Below are 18,827 nucleotides of genomic sequence, written 5' to 3' on the forward strand. Positions count from 1 at the left end.
TTTTTTTTTTTTGGCTCGTTTGAAAAGAAAAAAAAAAGAATGAAAGCGAAGTCATTTGTGTACTCTGCTGATTGGAGACAGAATGACCGATGGGGCCGGGACAAACCATGTTCACAACACGGTCATGGGGTGTGGAGTTAAGGACGTGGAAAGGAAAACGGAGAGAAAAGTTTGGAAGGGCTGAGGGAGACTTGCCTGAAAAAGAAGGTTGGATCAAGAGTGTTTTTTGGTACAATTAGATCTAACGAACACTTTGGAACTAGGTGAGCAAGAAACTTAGGACACAAACTGGAAAAAACCGTTATCTCCAAAGCAAATTATTAATTCACCTAGTACGCGTTTATGGAGCACCGACTGTTGAGATGGACACTGTTCCAGGTTCAAGGGCTGTGGCAGAGAGCAAAGCGGAACAAGTTCCTGACCTCATGAGGCTTGCATTCTAGTGGGGTGACTCGTAGAAAACAAGTACGCACAGAAATAGCTTCAACAAATGAGAGGTGCTCTGAAAACATGAAGCTGGATAATGGCAAACCAGAGATGGTCAGGCACAGCCCCTCTGAGGAGGTGACTTCTGAGCAGGGAGCTGAAGGATAGGCAGGAACAGCCTCAAACAGATCTTGGGGAAGAAAATTCTAGGTGGAGAAATAAGCAAGGCCTTGAGGTGAGATAAGCTCGAGAGGCAGAAAGGAAGTGAGTGTGGCGAGGTCAGTGTGAAGGGGAGAGTCCAGGGTGAGGATAGACAGAGGGAGGAGAGCCGGGACTCACAAGACTGCTGGCTACCAGCTGAACTGCTCTCTTCCTGGGCAGAGTAGATAGAAATCATCCAAAAATTTCTATGGACTGTATACTAAGAGCTGTTTTATTTAAATAGAGCTTCAAAATAAAGAAGGTATTAATCTTCACTGAAAAAGTTTTGGAAGAGGGCTGAGACTCTGAGGCTCAAGGTAGGTGGGGCTTTATTTGGGGCCAGGCCTTATCCCCCTACAGGTTTTTGTTGTTTGAGACCTAGGGTTGCCTTGTTGCACACTCTGGGGGCACATAGCATTTGATGTGCATAACCTCTCTTTCTCAACTGTACAGTTCAGTGGTCGTGTTTCAGGCTCCCTGCTTTTCCTTTCTATCCCCCTTTGCCTTTTAATGATATTCTCTCTTACTCCTTCTGGTGTCAGATATCTCCAGTTCTCACGCTCTGTCTCTTTTCCCTTTATCAAATTCTGCTCTCAGGAAAGTCAGAACAGTTCATTCTCGCTAAGGTGTAAGTGACTAATGTGACAAAGTGCTGCCTGGAATGGTGAAGGAGAGATTAGCTACCTACAATTCCTGGGAATCAGGAAGAATGGCTTTTTGCATGTGCATATGTGTGGAATCCTTTTCTTACATATTCTCACTCAAGACCCAGTTCCGAAGTCCCTTTCCTAAGGAAGCTCCCCAAGGAAGAGCTAGTTGTTTCTTCCACTGAGCTTACATCTCAGCTCTGCACTTCCTGATTACTTCGTGCATCATCTGGTTTATCTGTCCCCCCACAAGCTTGTAGACTTCTTGAGGACAGCCTCCAGGTCTGTTTCGTCTGCTTCCCAGATCCTGGCACATTGCCAGGCTCACGCTGCTCGTCTGACCAAGGAGCTGGGGGGCAGTCATAAGAGCTGTGTTGACTTTGACCATGGTAGACTATGGTCTTCACGGTGCTAAATTGAATTAATACTTTTTAGAAAACCTTCCTTCCTTAACAGTCTTGCATTCACTATAATTTCGATTTCTTCAATATTGTAAATATTGTTGACTACCAATTTAACATGCATTTGTTGGCAAATTTCCTCTTTTAAAATGCAAATACTCCTAATAGGATTAAGTCCATTCATAAACATTTTTGTGTATCTGCTCTGTGCCATACACTCTGTCCCATCATCCACACCAAAATACTATTCTTACAAAAAACTGCTCTTCTCTTTCATATAATGAATCAAGAATCCCAAGTCAATACCTGATAATTGTACTTTTAATAATTTACCTAAAAGAAAAATTCAGATATCTGCAATTAGGTGTGTACACAAAAATATGCATTGTAATTATTATTTATAACAGGCAAAGAAAGAAAACTAATTATAAGGGGAGAATCAAATTGTTTTATCAGTATAATGGAGTATTATGTGACTACTTAACATTACATTAAAAAGAGTATTAATACAAGAAGATGCTAGCATTACCATGTTAAATGAAAAGAAGCAGAATATAAAATTTGTTGCAGTATGATATTTTAAAAATGCATAGAAGAAAGCCTAGAAGGATATTCGCTAAAAATGAAAATAGTGGTAGTCCTTCTAGGTGGTAAGATATTGGTTGATTTTAGTTTCTGTATATTTGTATTTTCTAAACGTTTTGTACTAAGCATGTATTACTTTTATGCTGGGAAAAAGAAATTTACCGTACTGAAAAACTAGAACCACTTCCCGCTAGTTGCTGAGAGCCAGCACAGAAGAGAATAGGATGAGAGGGGATGGAGACAACTTTATGGGCAGAAGGTGAGGTTAAAGCCTGTGTGAAGACAGGCTCAGGGGGCCAGGCTAGCAGTCTGGGGTACTGGCCTCTGCAGGTGGGAAGGGGAAGAGTGAACACCTGCAGATGGGAGGGCATAGGTGACATGTTATAGGCAGCTCCATTTTGCCTAGACCAAGCCTAAGATAGAATAATGACTTCTCCATATTGGAACAAGCAGAACAAAGGCTCTGGGCCCAGACTGGCTGCACAGCTGAGAGAGAACCACCTTCCTGAGTATGTTTCCCCATAGATATAGTGAGCTTCTAACCTCAGCAGGGTTCACTTATATTTCGTCCTTTCGCAATTTAAGGCTCAGTTGTTTGTGTCGTTTATCACCAGGTAGCAATGTTAACTAACCATTCGTTACCAGAAGCTGAACCTTCTAGGCCTGACTGAAGTTTACAGCAGATCTCTGAGGGTTGCAGATACTCAGCTTTGACTCTGACTATGAACAAAACACCCACATACAGCTCAGGGTCCCCAGTGAGCTCTCTTGAGCTTTGCTCCTGAATCTTAAGTTCATCTCTTTTATGGCTGATACCTTCTTTTCTCCCTTTCAAACATACACACTCAGCAGCAAAGCCATCAAAGTGTTTTGCATGAAATAATTTCTGACCGCTAACCATCCACCCTCAACCACCAAAATAATAATAATAATTCAAGTGAAGGGGAGACAGGGAGGCATAGTGTTGAAAGGCTGGAATTAGCAGCAAGGACCTTCGGTTTCAGGGCTGGGCTCTAGTGCTCACTAGCATCAGGATTAGTCATGGAACCTTCTCAGCCTCAGTGTCTTCATCTGTGGAATGCGCATAAATGCGGTGCCTGCCTTAACCTGCTTACAGGTAGTTGTGAGGGTCAAATAAGATGAAGTGTGTGAAAAGGCTGAGAGTTCAGAGCTTTAGAGTTCTTTACAAATGTTAGTTATCGCCATGATAATAAATATCGGGATGAACAATCTCAGGGGCTGCTGCATGTGCCGAAATGAGTGGGGAAAACACAGTCCGTCATTTCTGTGCTCTCATGGGGGACAGTGGCTTCAGGCTCCATGGACTGATAAACAGACTTTTTAGCAAAATCAAATCGCTCACACTGTTAAGAACTGTTGAAATGTTTTCTGTTGCCAGTGATGCTAAACAAACAAACAAACAAACAAATAAATGAATGGATTAAGATATATTCTGAACAGGAGTAAAGAAACTTTTTTTAAAAAGGAAGTTCTTATTCACTCTGTTCATTGAGGCTTGCACTTGAATAAGGCCAAGAAAAGAAATTAGGAAATGATTTTTATCGAAGTAATAAATAATGTCTATGTGAGTGTGAGGCGGGGGGTGGGGGGAGGGCTGTGGGGCAGGAAAAGTGGGATTGAGGAAAAAAATTAGAAAGAAAAAATGTGTTCTGACTGAACTGAAGTTCTTTTGTGCAACTACAAAATTTTTTTAAATAGTTCTGATATTCTTATGATATTTATTTATGCAACGAATATGTGTTAAACAGCCACGGTGTACAAAGGGCTGACAAAGCAGCAGAAAAGACAGACATGGGCCTTGGCCTTACAGTCTTCATAAAGTCTAGTTGGGGAGATTAAACATTACACAAATAATTATTTTATTACATTGCATTCAGCACTACAAAGGAGAAGCAATGAACACATTTGCTGTATTGTCAGGGCCTAGAGTATCACAGACCAAAGTATCCTTATTATAAAACTCCTCAAAAAGTTACTGTGAGATCTTAGAACCATAAAGGAGTGAATTTATCCTGAGCAGAGACCAAGGGCTTTCAAGGCAGTCCTCTGGCCACCTGATTATGGCTATTTTACCTCTTAGGGTTACTAGGAGAACTTAAAAAACTATTCATGAAGAAAGCTTAGCTCAGTGACCAACAGTACTTAATAAATTAACTATTGTAATTATTGTCTTATTAGTTATTATCTAATGCACATTAACTTGTGTATTTTGCAAGAAGTTTTCGGATTAGTTCCTAGAAATTTAGAGTCAAACCTGTGGCCCACGGGACATCAGTTTGTACATTATTATAGGGTCCATGTTTAATCCCATTCCTGGCTCCATTTTTGGTTACCACTCTTGATTTTCTTGACTGAAATAATGCGTGGTATGGATGAATGAGTGAATGAGGGACAAATGAATGAAATTTCTCAAACTAAGTCAAGAAATAATTCTTTCAGCTAAACAAATAATGCTCAGGAGTTGGACAATCTCACCACAATTTCATAGAACAAAGAGAATTCTAAATAAGGCTAACTCATTTCCTTGACATTTATATATTTTCAGACATAAGTAGATATATTGATTTTCAGAGTTAACACTGAATGGATCTAAATGCTATAAAAAACCAAACAAACAGAAAAACAACCACTCCAACAAGAATCAAAACTAAGTAACCAACACACCAGGTAGGTTTAGAAAATGTGTCACAGGCCAAAACCCACTTGCGTCCTGTCCTCTTTTGTGTGTCTTGCTTTCTGTGGATATAACATAAAAGAAGATGCCAAGGTGGTTGTGTTATTGGATTCCGCCAGTGGCTGCTGATGCGACCAAACCCTGAGATCTACGTACACGCAGGTTGTTCTTTCTTTAAGAACTCCAGTATATGCAAAGATTTTCCTGAGAAATCTCTTTCTATTTCACTGTGCATAGTTATTTAGAAAGAACCATCGTAACAGAGAGCAAAGAAAGAACCCTAAATCTGGAAGGGAGATACATAAATTTTGTCCTTCTTAACTAGAGACCATACATCTTCAGTTTGGGCTCCGATTATACCTGTTGTTTGGTGCACAGTTATTTGTGGGACCACTCCTCCTTCTACTTTAAAAAGTGTCCTACTTTGGGCGATAAATTTTGTCGTCACCCTAATGTAATCCAGTTGCTAGCTATGTGACTTTTAGCCACAGACTGGAAGGAAAATAGAACCCCCTTCTGCAGGAGACAGGAAGAGAGGAAAAGAAATTAGTCAGAAGTGAGTGTCCAGGGTCACCCCTTCCCACTTTCCGCTACTCACCCACTCGGGCAAGACTGTCCAGAGGATGAGGAGCGATTAGAAATAACCAGATGTTTGTGTGAATCTCAGACTGAATACGCACCCCTTAGGCCCCAAGGTACCCAGGAGAATGCAAGCCCTGAGGAGAAGCTTCACCCTCAGGTGGCTGGCAGAGCAGGACAGCATGGTGGCCTAGAAGTTTCCTAAGCTTCCTCCCCCTCATTGATACCATTTTGGGAAGAAGGAAGGGGAATGGAGGAGAGAGAGAGAGAGTCCTGATGGAGAGTTTGACCCTTGAAATCAAAAGAGACAGTATTAGCTTTGAATGGGATGTTTTAAGTGCCCCCTCGCCTCCCATCAGCGATAACAGAGACTTTAGAGAAAAATAAGATCAGTTTTAGGAAACCAAGAAATGTCTTTTCTTCTCCTGCACGTAAGTGGTGGCGGGTAAATATCATTCCACCTACACTTACATCCTCAGAGCTCAGCACAGGGCCAGGGGCAGAGTAGACCCTCAACAATCGTTTGTTAAATGGAGATTCCAACTTCAAATCATTAAAAAATATATAAAAAACCCTGGACTATACTAGTATAATTTTGCAGAAATATTAAAACACTCTCTGAAATAATATCCATAGCTATCATTACCATAACAGGGAGGTAACAAAATCAACCAAAGAATTTAGAAAATCATCTTTGTCAACTACTGTGCTTTAGATAGTGCTTTATCCCCCCATAGTATCGTATTACAAGCTGGTGTCTAATATTACAGGGGGTTAGCCTTCCTTTATGGCACTTTACTTAGGCTATTGCCAGAAGCAAGCTAACAGATAATAGTCTCTATTGATCTAACTCTGTTAAGAAAACCCCATATTGAATAATTATGCATCATTGCCTCATCCGTCTTCACAGTAAGGGGAAATACACTCTAGATTTATCATTAAAATAGCAGGTGTTGAAGGAATGTGAATTCAGTTATTGCAACCCTATTTATTTAACTCTGTGCCATATAATGATAATTACATAACTTTCCCTAAAATAAATATTTTCAATGAAAATACTGATAGGTCGAAAGCATATGTTTATGAAGAGAGCTTGTCATGTGAAGTTTGTTTTTCTTTTCTCTTGGTGGACAGAAAAATATATCTCTTAGATTAAAATATAAATATATTATTCTATATTTAGAGATATTAGATTATGGTATTACTTAATATTGGTCTCATGGGGATTATGAAACACTATGATTATTGCATTTCTTAACATGTTACCACCCACAACACTTTTTCTTTTCTTTTTTTCAGTCAAACTGCAATTTGCTTTTCCAAACACTTTTTTTACTTGTGTAAAAAATAAAGTTGAAAATCTTTGGGGAGATTCTGCCCTTTTCTCTTAATCATGCCTTGCCAAGCAGTCATTCTTTTACAAATGTAGAGAAAAACGTGTTTTGGAATGAGCTTTACATTTAATTTGGCTCATTTTGAAGAAAGTATTTTGAAAACTGGCTATACGCCTTTGTTGCTGTTTTGCAAAAAATGCGGATTCCATTGGGTGCCTGGGGCCTTGGTGTGGTGAATTGCTCCCTGAAGGGAAAGCGAGTCTAATTGTTAGACAAAGAGAACAGAAATCGGGACTCAGACCCTCCCGGCAGATTAAATGAATGAACTTGGACACTGATGGGTCAAAGCAGACTCATTTCAATGCCAGGATGTATCCATTAGCTAAAGCACCCTTAACTTGGATTCCTCTGCCTCCTTATAAAAATAGAAAAAAAAAAAAAAAAAAAGAGACAACCGAGACCTAATTCAGTGACTCATTAAGTACATTTTCAACATCAAGGACTAGTCCAATCATAGAACATCAGATGCAGAGCTGCCGGTGAAATCCAATTTGCAGCTGGTTCGCCCAGGATCTATCTGGTTTGCACATACGTGTGTGCATAAAGCAGAACTAACATCTAAAACATGGCCAATATCTGTGGTAGGGAAGAAGAGCTAGCAGTGAAGGACACATTCTTAATAATGTTTCTGTTTTATATTCTACTTCAGCTTGAGGTTTTCTGTTTATTTACAGAATATCCTATAATTTGATTCAAGATATTTGTAGAGAAGCAGTGATTGAGTCTGAGGTCCTCCACATTCAGATCTGGGAATTGGGCCACCTACAAATAAGAATTATATAAGTCCCGCAGAGAGATTTCCTAATTAGGAAACCTGAAAGATTCATAAGTTCTTTCTGTTCAGTCATTCACAGAGGATTAATTGAGTAGCCCTTGGGTATCCCTGTGTCAGGTTCTGGGGTATAGAGGCAAGAGGGACAATAAGTAGACAAGAATCAGTCTATGACAGTTGTGAGCTCACGACAAAGCTATGTAGGAGGTGGGTTGGGAGCAGAGATGTGGGATGGGAGAGATGCGGGATGGTAGCAGAGACGTGGACCTCTGCTTGCTGGTGTCTGAAAGGAGCTTCTCAGGAAAGGAGGATCCAAGCTAAGATGTAAGGAGAAAGGAGGTGTTCACCAGGTAAAGAAATGGGAGCAGGTGTTCCAGGGAAACCAAATTGAGTAGAGAGACATATCTAAACAAAGAGGTACATGGCGTGGTTAACAGATGGACAGCGTGTCCAAGTAGAGTTGGAGATCTTGAAACAGGGCAAGAAAGGTCAACTTGGACTAGAGTGAGAAAGGCTTGAATGCCATGTTTGATAAATTTAAAATGTAACCCGTGGGTGATGTGGAGCTATCAGAGTATTTAAGCAAAGATAAAATATCATCCAATTTGCATTTCAGAAAGATACTGACAGCAGTGTGGAGGGTGGATTGGAGGAGGCAGTGATTGGAGGAGGGAGGGAGATCAATCAGGAGATGATTTCAGTAGTCTAAAGAAGAAAGTATCAGTGTAAATTAGAGCAGCTGCCTTTGATTGACAAGAGGTCTGTAAGGGACCTGAAGTACAACAGCTGTTATCTTTGCAGCAGACTGCAGAGTTTTATAGACTAAAAACATTGCTGGCGTGCTTGATGAATGAAGGGTGACCAACCTAAGAAACATCCTCGGTAAATATAAACATTTTTCAGCATTAATGTCAAACTTTTGTAACCTTTTCTCCTCTTTTCTATGTCTCTGACAGATGACTTATTTTCCTCCTTAGGAACATTGAAAGTAGATTAAAAGCTCACATTTGAGAATCATGTGAAGAATTGATTATGCTTTGGCCTTGACTCTCAGATGCTTAGAACTGTGGCCACCTCCTCAAGGAGGGGCTCCCCTTACATGTAGGTGCATGAGGAACATGGCATGATCTCTGTGGGGTATAGAGAATGACAGACAGTGCTGGTAACTGAGCTCAATGATGGAGGCCAAAAAACCGAAGGAAGAGTTACGGTTGAGAAAGTGGGGCAGTAATATGATATGATTTCTGAAGTGGGTGATTGCAGAACGTTTTACAATTGCATGATTTTCATTTTTCTTCCTTTAGTGATGGGAATTCTATTCTTCCAGTGGTAAGACCTACTCACCTCAAAAATTTTTTTTTTTAGGTGAGGCAATCTTTGGTTGACCTCACAGATTGAAAGGACCTTGTCAGCTTACAATCCCTTATTTTATTTTTTATTTATTTTTTAGATTTTACGCCTACAGCACTTGATCTTCCTAGGTGGTCTCCCAACCAAGTACTAACCAGGCCCGACTCTGCTTAGCTTCCAAGATCAGACAGGATGGGGCATGTTCAGGGTAGCATGGCCGTAGACTCACCTCTTAAATTTTACTTTGTGGCCTGCCCTTTCAAGGCAACTTCTATTCAGTAAGAATGGCTTGTGACATCACTGCAAGGGTTATGTTTAGTGCCCTCTTCAGAATGCATGTCCATCTCTGTCAAATTGGGAATCTCTTCTGGCTGGTCACGGTTTCATAGGCCGTGTCGGCAGGACTGAGAGAGCATACACAGATCTCCCTCCAGATGACTCTGCCACACCCTGTCATTACCAGCCGCTCGCTGTATAATTTAGTTTCTCCACTCCATAGTTTGTCTTCACAGGAATACTGAAAACTCCCCGCAGAGGACAACCCTATCTTAAATTTCTCTGCCTATAATGGGGCCTCAGCATATGCCTGGTAAGAGTTATTGCGTGGGCTCCCTGAAAATCCACATGATGGCCCAGGTTCTGCTGTCACACAGACCCTGGGCTTTCTCCACCACCTCTTTACCATACCTCCATCTGCATCCTGAAATGAAAACCTGGCTTTTTCTGCAAAGAACTTTTCCCAAGGCGTTCGTGGGTGGCCATTCCATACGGTACACCTACCATGACTGAAACGCTGGGCAGACTGTGAAATCCTTGCAAACCAGAAACCTCCAGGGTTTCTTGTATTTATTAGCAAGAGGGGAAAATGCAGGCAGCTGGTGCACCTTTTACATCCAAGAAAATAATCATGGAAAGCATGAGTGTAAGTTTTAGAAATTCGTCACTCAAATGTCCCTTAGATGCCCACAGGGTCAACGTGTATGAAAGAGAAAGGCATTAAAGAGAGAAGGCATGGTGGGCAGGAGACTGGTGGGAAATAAAAAGCAACCCAGAACATGCGCCTAGGTAGGTCCTGGGTGGCTAGGGTGACTGCTCAGTCTTAAAACAAATCAGCCATTTCTCAGTGCTATGGGGCAGCGGTCTCGAAAATGGATTTTTGTGCCCCAAAAGACAACCCACTGTGGTATGGGAAATAAAATTAGAAGTGCTCATATTTGCATTTTTAATGTCTTTTAAAATGTCTACTTTTTTAATACTTTATATTTACTATAATATTAGCCTAGCAGTAGATGCACATCTTTAAGAAAGAAATACTTGTTTATTGTAAGTGCCTGGTTTTCCCATGCACTCAATGAAAAAGCTTTGGAGGTGTCTGCTGTGGTACATTAAAGGTCTTATTTTCAAAGGCTTACATTCTAGGTAGGGAGCTGAAAATATGTATATACATAAACATACACTCTGTGGTTGTTGTTCCCCAGGTACACACACACACACACACACACACACACGCACAAGGAGCATGGTAATGGTTCTCAAAGATCAGGACAGATGTAGGAAAAAGAGTGAGTAGAATGGAGGAGAAGAAAAAACAGCATTCCTCTTCCCTCGTAACAGGATGACTCTCTGGGGGGTGTGGAGGTTATTCTTGTGTGGATGGGATTCTTAATAAACCAGAGGAAAGGAGTTTTAATGTCTATGTGAAAGGAAATGGGAAGGAGACACAGACATCTTCATACAGGCTCTCAGTAACCAAGCCATTACAGTTCCCTAAGAGGCAGGGAACGTAGTTATAAAGCAGAAGAAAGGAATGAAAAATATTGATAATTTCATTTCTTCACGAAGGCAGCTCGGCTTCCCATGGAAGCTGTTTTCAAGATTTTTCTTCAAGTTAGTACAAACTAAATGTATCAACAGTTCAGAAGTTTGCAAAGAATTTTAAATATGCCCCGGAGGTACCCAGGTACCCCTAGTTATCTTTACTGAGAACTTGCATCCAGCTCTTTGCATATATTATTTCATTTACTTCTTATAAATAACAACTGAGAGTCGGTATCTCTCCCATTTTTCAGAGAACACTAAGTCACAGAGCGTTTCAATGACTGATGCAAGATCTCTTAGCTAGAAGTGTCAAAGTGAGAATCCCAGCTAAATCTGCTCAACTCTGTCATGCTACACAATTTTCAAATGCTTTGTTAAGGGACACCTAGCTTCTGACTACCCTGGTAGCCTCAAGCACAGTGGCGATTCCTACTCCTCAGCTCAATATTTTTACATGTACAAATCAATATACTCTAGTAAATACCACCAGATCAGCAGCCAGCAGTCATCCCAAATGTTTTATTATTCTACCATATGTGTTTGATTGTGTCATTACGTCTCCTGTCCTAATTAAGATGAAAGGAATCTGAATTGAAGTAACTGGTAATGTGAATGCCAGAGCCACTAAAATAGAATCCCCATGGACCTCAGGCTTCCCAGCTCCAATGCTGCTTGTATAAACTTCCTGAATGACTACATATCTGCTGTCTGCTCCCACTTTTAGAATAATTATTTGTCATTGAAAATGTTGGAAAATGAAAATTGCTGGCAAATATATACTCAGGAAGACAACGCTTACCCAGAAAACTTGGGGCAGTAGAAATTATATGTTTTATTAAATTGTGTATTTGCCAGAAAGCTTTAGACCCCTCTACAATGTTCATTTGGTTCTGTAATTGATGGGAGGTCTTGGAATCAAGGTGGCTGAGAAGAATAAGTGGAGATATCGAATATTGTATCTGGATGATTGATTATGATGTGTTGTGACTGAGCTCTGTGCTAAGTAAGAACACATATAAGCAAATCTTGGTAAGGAATGTTTGCTTTGCTCTGGTAGAAAAGATGCATTTTAAGGAGAATGAAAGTAGTTGCCCTGTTCAATATTTATATTTTGAATTTTAATTTTATAGATTTGTGGGATTTTATACAAAATTAAGCAAAAGAAAGTTTCTAACTTCTTTTTAGAATTTGCATAGTCTACATGTCAAAATAAGTCAATCTGAGTTAGTTCTACCTGCCTGCAAAGAGCTAGATTAGTGCTAGCTATCCATGAAAAATTATTTGGGGCCAATAAGTATGTTAGAATAACTAAATCTCTTTTTAGAGAAAAAAACAAAACAAAACAAAACAAAACAAGCTTTGTTCAAAGGGGACAGCTCTTCAAAATCACCTAAAACGAGGTTTACATAGCCAGATGGTTTCGCCAAAACCTTCTGGGTTCACGATATTGTTTAACCTTCTGATTGCTCATCATGCGCACATTGTCCCTAACCTTTGAAATGATAATAATTTAGTTCAGGAAAATCACCATACTTGGGCAGGACAGAGTGCGTGTTTTCCACATATGGTAATAAGGTATAACGTAGGAAGGAAGGGGGCTTTTTTTCCTGAATACTCAAGGCATCAGTCCCTTCACAGTCACAAGTCTGTCCCTAGCTGACCACTCTTGTAGACATCTATGCACCATTGGTAATATTCGTACATATTTAAAATATGGAAAGAGAGAACTTCCTAAAATGATATATTCTGCTTTGGGAATGTTTACCTTAAATTCAGAATCTATTCTTTTCATAGGAGAAAGAGAAAACGATAAAAATCGCAACACCAGCTGCGATTTTGAGTCTGGCTTTGAGTCTGCAAGTTATAATGTGGCCAAAAACTTATTGATTAAGCACACAAAGAGAAAAACAAGGCATTTGTCTTGATAAATGAAAATTGAACCATGGCGAGCATTTGTATCTGGAAAGAACAAGCATAACGCTCTTAGGGTTAAAGAGTGCAAATTCATTACTTCAACATTTTGAACAAAGAAGCTTAAGAAGACTAATTTAGGAAAGTTCTACTTTATATTTGAATGTTATATGAACTAGAATGGCAGAATACTAACAAGAGCTTGCATGTAAAACAGCTCACAGATTGCTGTCTTTGGTTATTTAAGAATATTTCGATATTTGCAGTGAGCAGCTTTCAATAACACTAGATGATTGACATATAATTATTAAGTTCATTTATATCCTGGGCCATTTCCAAGTTTCATTGAATGCTGGAGCAGGAACTCCTACTGCGTTCTTTCCGGAACTTGAAGAGAACAGAATAAAGCTGGTAATCAAAAATATGCAAAACTGGAAATTAATTGGTAGTTACAAGAATTAGTGTAGAGACTGGTTGGGGCACTGTGCTTAGGGTGACACAGAGGCTGAACAGGTTAAGAATATGTGTCAAATTCCTCTTTGTGATTTGGCCTCAAACATTCTTCTTCTTTTTTTTTTTTTCCTTTCTAGCCTCACAGGGCTTGTCTTCACTGTGTTCAGTGAAGGTAAGAAGTTGACAAACGGTTGTGGAGGCAGCTTCCTCCTTTGTACAAGTCAGCTGAGGAAGAAGCTTCTCTTCACCTCCCCTCCGCCCAGAATCAACATTGTGTGATTTCCCCGAGGGCCAGAACACTTCCGAAGCAAATTAGTCTAACTTCCCCCGCCACTTCTGGTCCCTACCTTTGAAAATAGACTCCACTCCTGTAGGCTCATTTTTAGAACATGGCAGAATCAGCATTTGTCTGATTCCAATTCCCTCACTACAGTTGAGCTCCACTCTAGAAGATTCCAGGAGAGATGGCGAGGCTAATAAAAATGGAGTGTTTATTTCCAGGTTTTTCTCACCCGGCATAAGCCAAATCTTGCCTCTGTAAAACAGCAACTGTGCATTTGTACAGCACTGTCTCATTTGGACCCACTATATTCATAATTCTCATTTAATGGGGGTGGGGTAGGTATTGTTCTTGTCTCATGGATGTCTATCTAATCAACACTCCAGAGGTTAACTGACTTCACAGAGAAGAAATGGAGAGACAGAGTCCAGCCTCAAACCCAAGTCATCCAATTCCTGGGCTTGTGTTCTCTCCCTAAGCTATGGTGCCACTCTCAGCTGGTGACAAAAAGGTCTTAAAGATAAGAAAAAAGCCTTTTCTCTTTAGCACCTTCTTCCTGGTACTGCTGTGGTAATGATTTTCAGCTTGGCAATTTAAGATGGGTTCCGATTTGTGCAAATGAATAGATTACTCACATATTCCTTAACCAGATCAAGCTACTTTCTATCGAGCATCCCTTCGATTCTCCCTAGAATGAGGGAGTGGAGAGAGAAATAAGACCTCATATATTCTGTCACATATTGTCTGTTATTATTTAATTTATAAGTATTTATTAAGAAGAGAATATGTGTCCTCTGCTGTATCACACAAGAATGGGAAGTGTATTCCTTGCTTTGAAGGTTATCTGGTACCAATAGGAACTGAAGAATACTTTTTGAATTGATTTGAATAAGATATTGACCAACTTGCCCCGAAGATGATGCTAATGAGGAGACCCAAAGAGTTTGTTGGCAGAGGCAGCATATTTGGAATAAGTATGTGGCCCATCACAAGTAACTACTTTGAAAGACTTCACCTCAGTGTACAGGTTCTAGTTTGCTTTTTTGTTTGAGAAAGAAAAATATCAAACTACCGCCTGGTCATAGTGGAGTATGTAATTCAGAAAAGCGATCCAACATGAAGAGAACGAAAAAGCAGGACAGAATGAAAGCACATATGTTTGAAGGTATCAGAAGGTAAGAGGTCAGTGTAGGATCACAGAACCAAGGTGGGGAGAAGCGGGAAACCCAGAGCAGTAGCTGGGACTGGGCAGCTGCTCTGCTCCTCGGGGCTCCCGCTGATTATCAGAGGAAAGGCTGACAGGCTGAACATCACTTTGGACATTCTTCCCAGGCTGGGGGACAAAACATGAGGCCTGGATGATGACAGGCGGCTTGGTAAACTCCCTAAATTTGGTTTTGGATCCTGACTAACTAAACCCCAGAAGCAAGTGTGAATCAGAAGTAGATTGGTTCATGGAGAAACTGCGGCCTGGCTTTAAATCCTCTCAACCCCTGAAATCAGATCTATATGATCAGTTGCTTTCCTAACACCTGAGAAGCATGGGAAAACTCCAAGCCTGGATGGCTTTATTGGTGTATTCTATCCAATATTGCAGGGAGAAATAATACCCACCCATCATTCTAGAGAATAGAAAAAGAACATTCCTCCTTGTGAGGACAACATGACCTTGATGTCAACACTGGACAAGGACATTGTGAAAAAGGAAAATTACTGGCCAATCTCATTTTCGAACATAGATGTTAAGATCCTAAGGAAAATATTAGCAATTAAGCCCAGAAAAATATGTAAAGAACCCATATATCATGATCCCGTTGAATTCATATCAGGAGTTAAGGATGGTTTAACATTTGATAATACAAGAAGAGAATCCTATGATCATTCCAATGAGTACGGCAACATTGTTTATATGATCATCTATACATAATGAAACAAAAACATAGCAAACTAGGAATAAAACTGAACTTCTCTTATCCGATAAAGGGCACCTCAAAAATCCTACAGCAAATATCATATTTATTGGTGAAACGTCGAAAGCTTTCCCTTTGAGACTGGGAATAAGAAAAAGCTGCCCATTATTGTGATAATACTCAATATTGTATTGACTGAACCCATACAGTAAACCTAGAAATAAATGTATAAGGATTAGACATGAGCAAATGAATGATAACCTGTAGCCCAGAAATAGAAGAGAGACTTTCTAAAGCAAAAAAGTATGGAGTCAGTTTGGCTTGAAACCTCCCTTTTACAATGGGACACAAATACAAACTAGCATTTTTTTAAAATTGTTTTAGGGGAGAATTAATTCCTTCATTAAATACTTGTGTGCTGAGTGCCTGCTCTAAGCCCTGAAAATACAGCAATAAGTAAGGCAAAACCTTTGTCATTCCGGTTAGAGAGACAGACAATAAACAAGTAATCAGATAAATAGACCACATCATTTCAAATAACAGTACAGTGAAGCGGCTAGGCGTAGGAGAGTGGCAGGAGTGAGAGGTCACTTTAGACTGGTGGCTGGGACGTCCTCTCTGAGGAGGTGAATATGAGCAGTGACCTGAATGAGCATTCATGTTGAATAGCAAGAACCCTTCAGTCCTTTCCTCTAAACGAATTAATGTCTTCCTTATGAGAGTAGTGGGCACGGCCTTTAATAAAAAAAAAAAAAAAAAACACCTATTGACAAGGTTGCTTTATTTCTGGAGATCACAGTATTTTCCTTTTCATGATCCATAAGTTATGGGGCATCTGCCAACTACAAAGGTTGAGATATTAGTTAATTATCATTTTTGTGGAGCTCTTTCTCTTTTTCCGTGTGCCATGACTCTCCACTGCTCCTTCCGCCATCTAAGTCACATGCCTTTTAGGGGAAAAAAACTGCCATTAGGGCTACTTGACTCTCAGACAGCTCTGGAGAAAAAATGACTTGGTCTGCCAATGTCCGAGGCAGGTCTAGAACTCCATTCCATTAGAGTCCACCCCTGCCCCTCCCCGACCCCACAGGTGTTAGGATGTGCCTAGAATCCTTGTCCTTTGGCTGGGAATTCTCCTCCAGCAGCTTGTAGAGCTGTTAACCTAGGACTAAGCAATTTCAAAGGCAGTTACTCAGGAGAGGTGAGTAAATGAAGCACTTTCCTCAAATTACGGAAGTTCTGTTAGTTCTCTTAAAGCAGCATAATTTGTTCCCCTCAAAGCTTCTCTTTTCTCAGTTCTGCTGAATTTTCAGAAATTACAAAACAAAGAAATTATAAAGTATAAAAGGAAAAATCCTGCCACCAGGACAGGGGAGCGAATGACGATTGAATATCCCTGTACCATGTTAGGAACTTATCATATCAAGTTTAGGTTAATCTTTGATCTAGATATGATTATCCTTATTTCATACTTGAGAGGAAACATGTTCAGAGAGGTGAAGGTAAAGTCAACAGCCCAAGGCCACAGCAGTAGAAAACTACAGAAGTGAGATTTCAATCTGGGTATTCAAATTCTAGCTGAATTGTAGCAGCTATTTCTTGCCATCCTGCCATATTGTTTTCCTGACCTTCAGAAATTGCTGCTTCAGAATGGCTATCTAATTTTTTGTATTTCTTAAGATAAAGGTGAAAATATTCTTTTTTTTTTCAAGCCAGAGGATCATCTCACCTTTGCTGCCATGAGTATCAGACTGAACCAACATCTAAATTGGAAGTCTGCCCTGATGACATTCTCCAGCTTTAGACATTTACAGATTGCTCCTGTTTTGTAAATACTTGCAACTGGGGAGTGTGGAGAAAGCATTTTCAATACTGTAGAGAGAGCCAACAAAGAAAAATGGAGTTTATTAGCTGCTAAGGGAAAAAGTTCAAATACCCTTTTTTAAAAAAGAGTCTAAGATAATCAAATAGGCCTTCGATGTAGAAGCTTTCATTTTATAGACATGTTAATCTGGAAGAATCACGAGCATGCTGCCTTTAAAAATCTGTAGTTTTTCTAAAAGTCAAGAAATGCTTAGACTGCTAAAATGTGCTTCTTCTATACACAGCTGACAGCCCAGCATTCCTGCCCTTCTATTCCTGTGCACCTGCAAATTCTGCCACTGGTCTAGACCTCCATCCTACAGTGGTCTGGGGCACATTGCCAGCAACAGCTTCTACCAGAAACCTCTGATCTCAACTAGCCCTGCTTTCTTGGGTTTGGAGAACGTCCTTTCATTTCTAGGCAGAAAAAATAAGCAAGTGCCCATTCCGCATTGTGTTATTGTCTTCGTTTACATTCCATTTGGCAAGGAGCTTCATAGTTATTCCCAAAGAAGATTTGTCTGTGTAGATCAGGGGTTGGCAACCTTTTCCTGTAAATATTTTAGGCGGCGTTGAAGGCCATACAGTCTCTGTCACAATATTCAACTCTGCTCTTATAGCACAAAAGCAACCATAAACAATATGTACATCAATGGGTGTGGCTATGTTCCAATAAAATTTTATTTACCATACAGACAGTGGGCTATAGTTTGCCAAACTCTGATAGAGAATAATAATTTCCCCAAGTTTATAAACTGGTTCTCCATGTGTGGCCCTTGGATCAGCATGACCCGGGAAACTTAGAAATGCAAATTATCAAACTTTGGCATGTATCAAAATCACCTGGTAGGCTTGCTAAACATAGACTGTCAGGCCCCAACCCCAGTATTTCCGATTTAGTAGGTCTGTGGTGGGGTCTGAGAATTTGTTTTTCTCAGAAATTCCCAGAAGGTACGAATGCTACAGGCCCAAGACCACACTGTGAGAACCACTGAGATAAATACATGTTTTTCTATACACAGGATCTGGAGAGGGTGACATGTGGTCATAAGAATACAGTGGTGGCAGGGGCCAGAAGGTCAGGAGCAGCTGAGAGATTCAGACCTGCCTGTTCCTCTAATGGACTCCTTGCTGGGTGAGGGTAGGATGATGGGCCAAAGAAGCAGAAGGAGCCAAGGTCATGGCAAGGTGAGAAGCTTCAGGAAGGTCCACAGAGAGGAAAGCCAAAATAGGGTTGGACTGTCCCTTTTCTCTGTAGCTATAGATGGCCCAGCTGACTGCATTTGCTTGTGTCCAGGCACAGGAGAGAACAGCGGAACTTTCTGGGCCAAGTGAGGAGGGCACAGGGAGAATTTACAAAGTCCTAGCTTGACACGAGAGGGTTATAGCACAACCGGATCCCCGTTATTCACTGTGGTTTCTGACCACGTACCTTCAGATTTGAATGACTAGACATGTAGTTGTGGAACTGCAGGCATCAGTGAAACATTTGGGGGGCGAGGGCAGGGAACATCCCCTTCAGACTAGCCCGAGTCTCTCTCA

At 40.5% G+C, this 18,827-nt stretch overlaps 1 protein-coding gene and 1 pseudogene across 2 annotated transcripts in view; both read right to left on the reverse strand.

Annotated features, from left to right (window-relative positions):
* The window catches only part of KCNAB1 (potassium voltage-gated channel subfamily A regulatory beta subunit 1), a 292,035-nt gene that overhangs the window by 106,168 nt on the left and 167,040 nt on the right, over positions 1-18,827 (reverse strand). The window lies entirely within an intron of this gene.
* On the reverse strand, positions 9,157-9,275 carry LOC120599061 (uncharacterized; annotated as a pseudogene).

This window comes from Pteropus medius, unplaced genomic scaffold (genome assembly GCF_902729225.1).
Source record: "Pteropus medius unplaced genomic scaffold, Ma_sr-lr_union100, whole genome shotgun sequence".
Lineage (NCBI taxonomy): Eukaryota > Metazoa > Chordata > Mammalia > Chiroptera > Pteropodidae > Pteropus > Pteropus medius.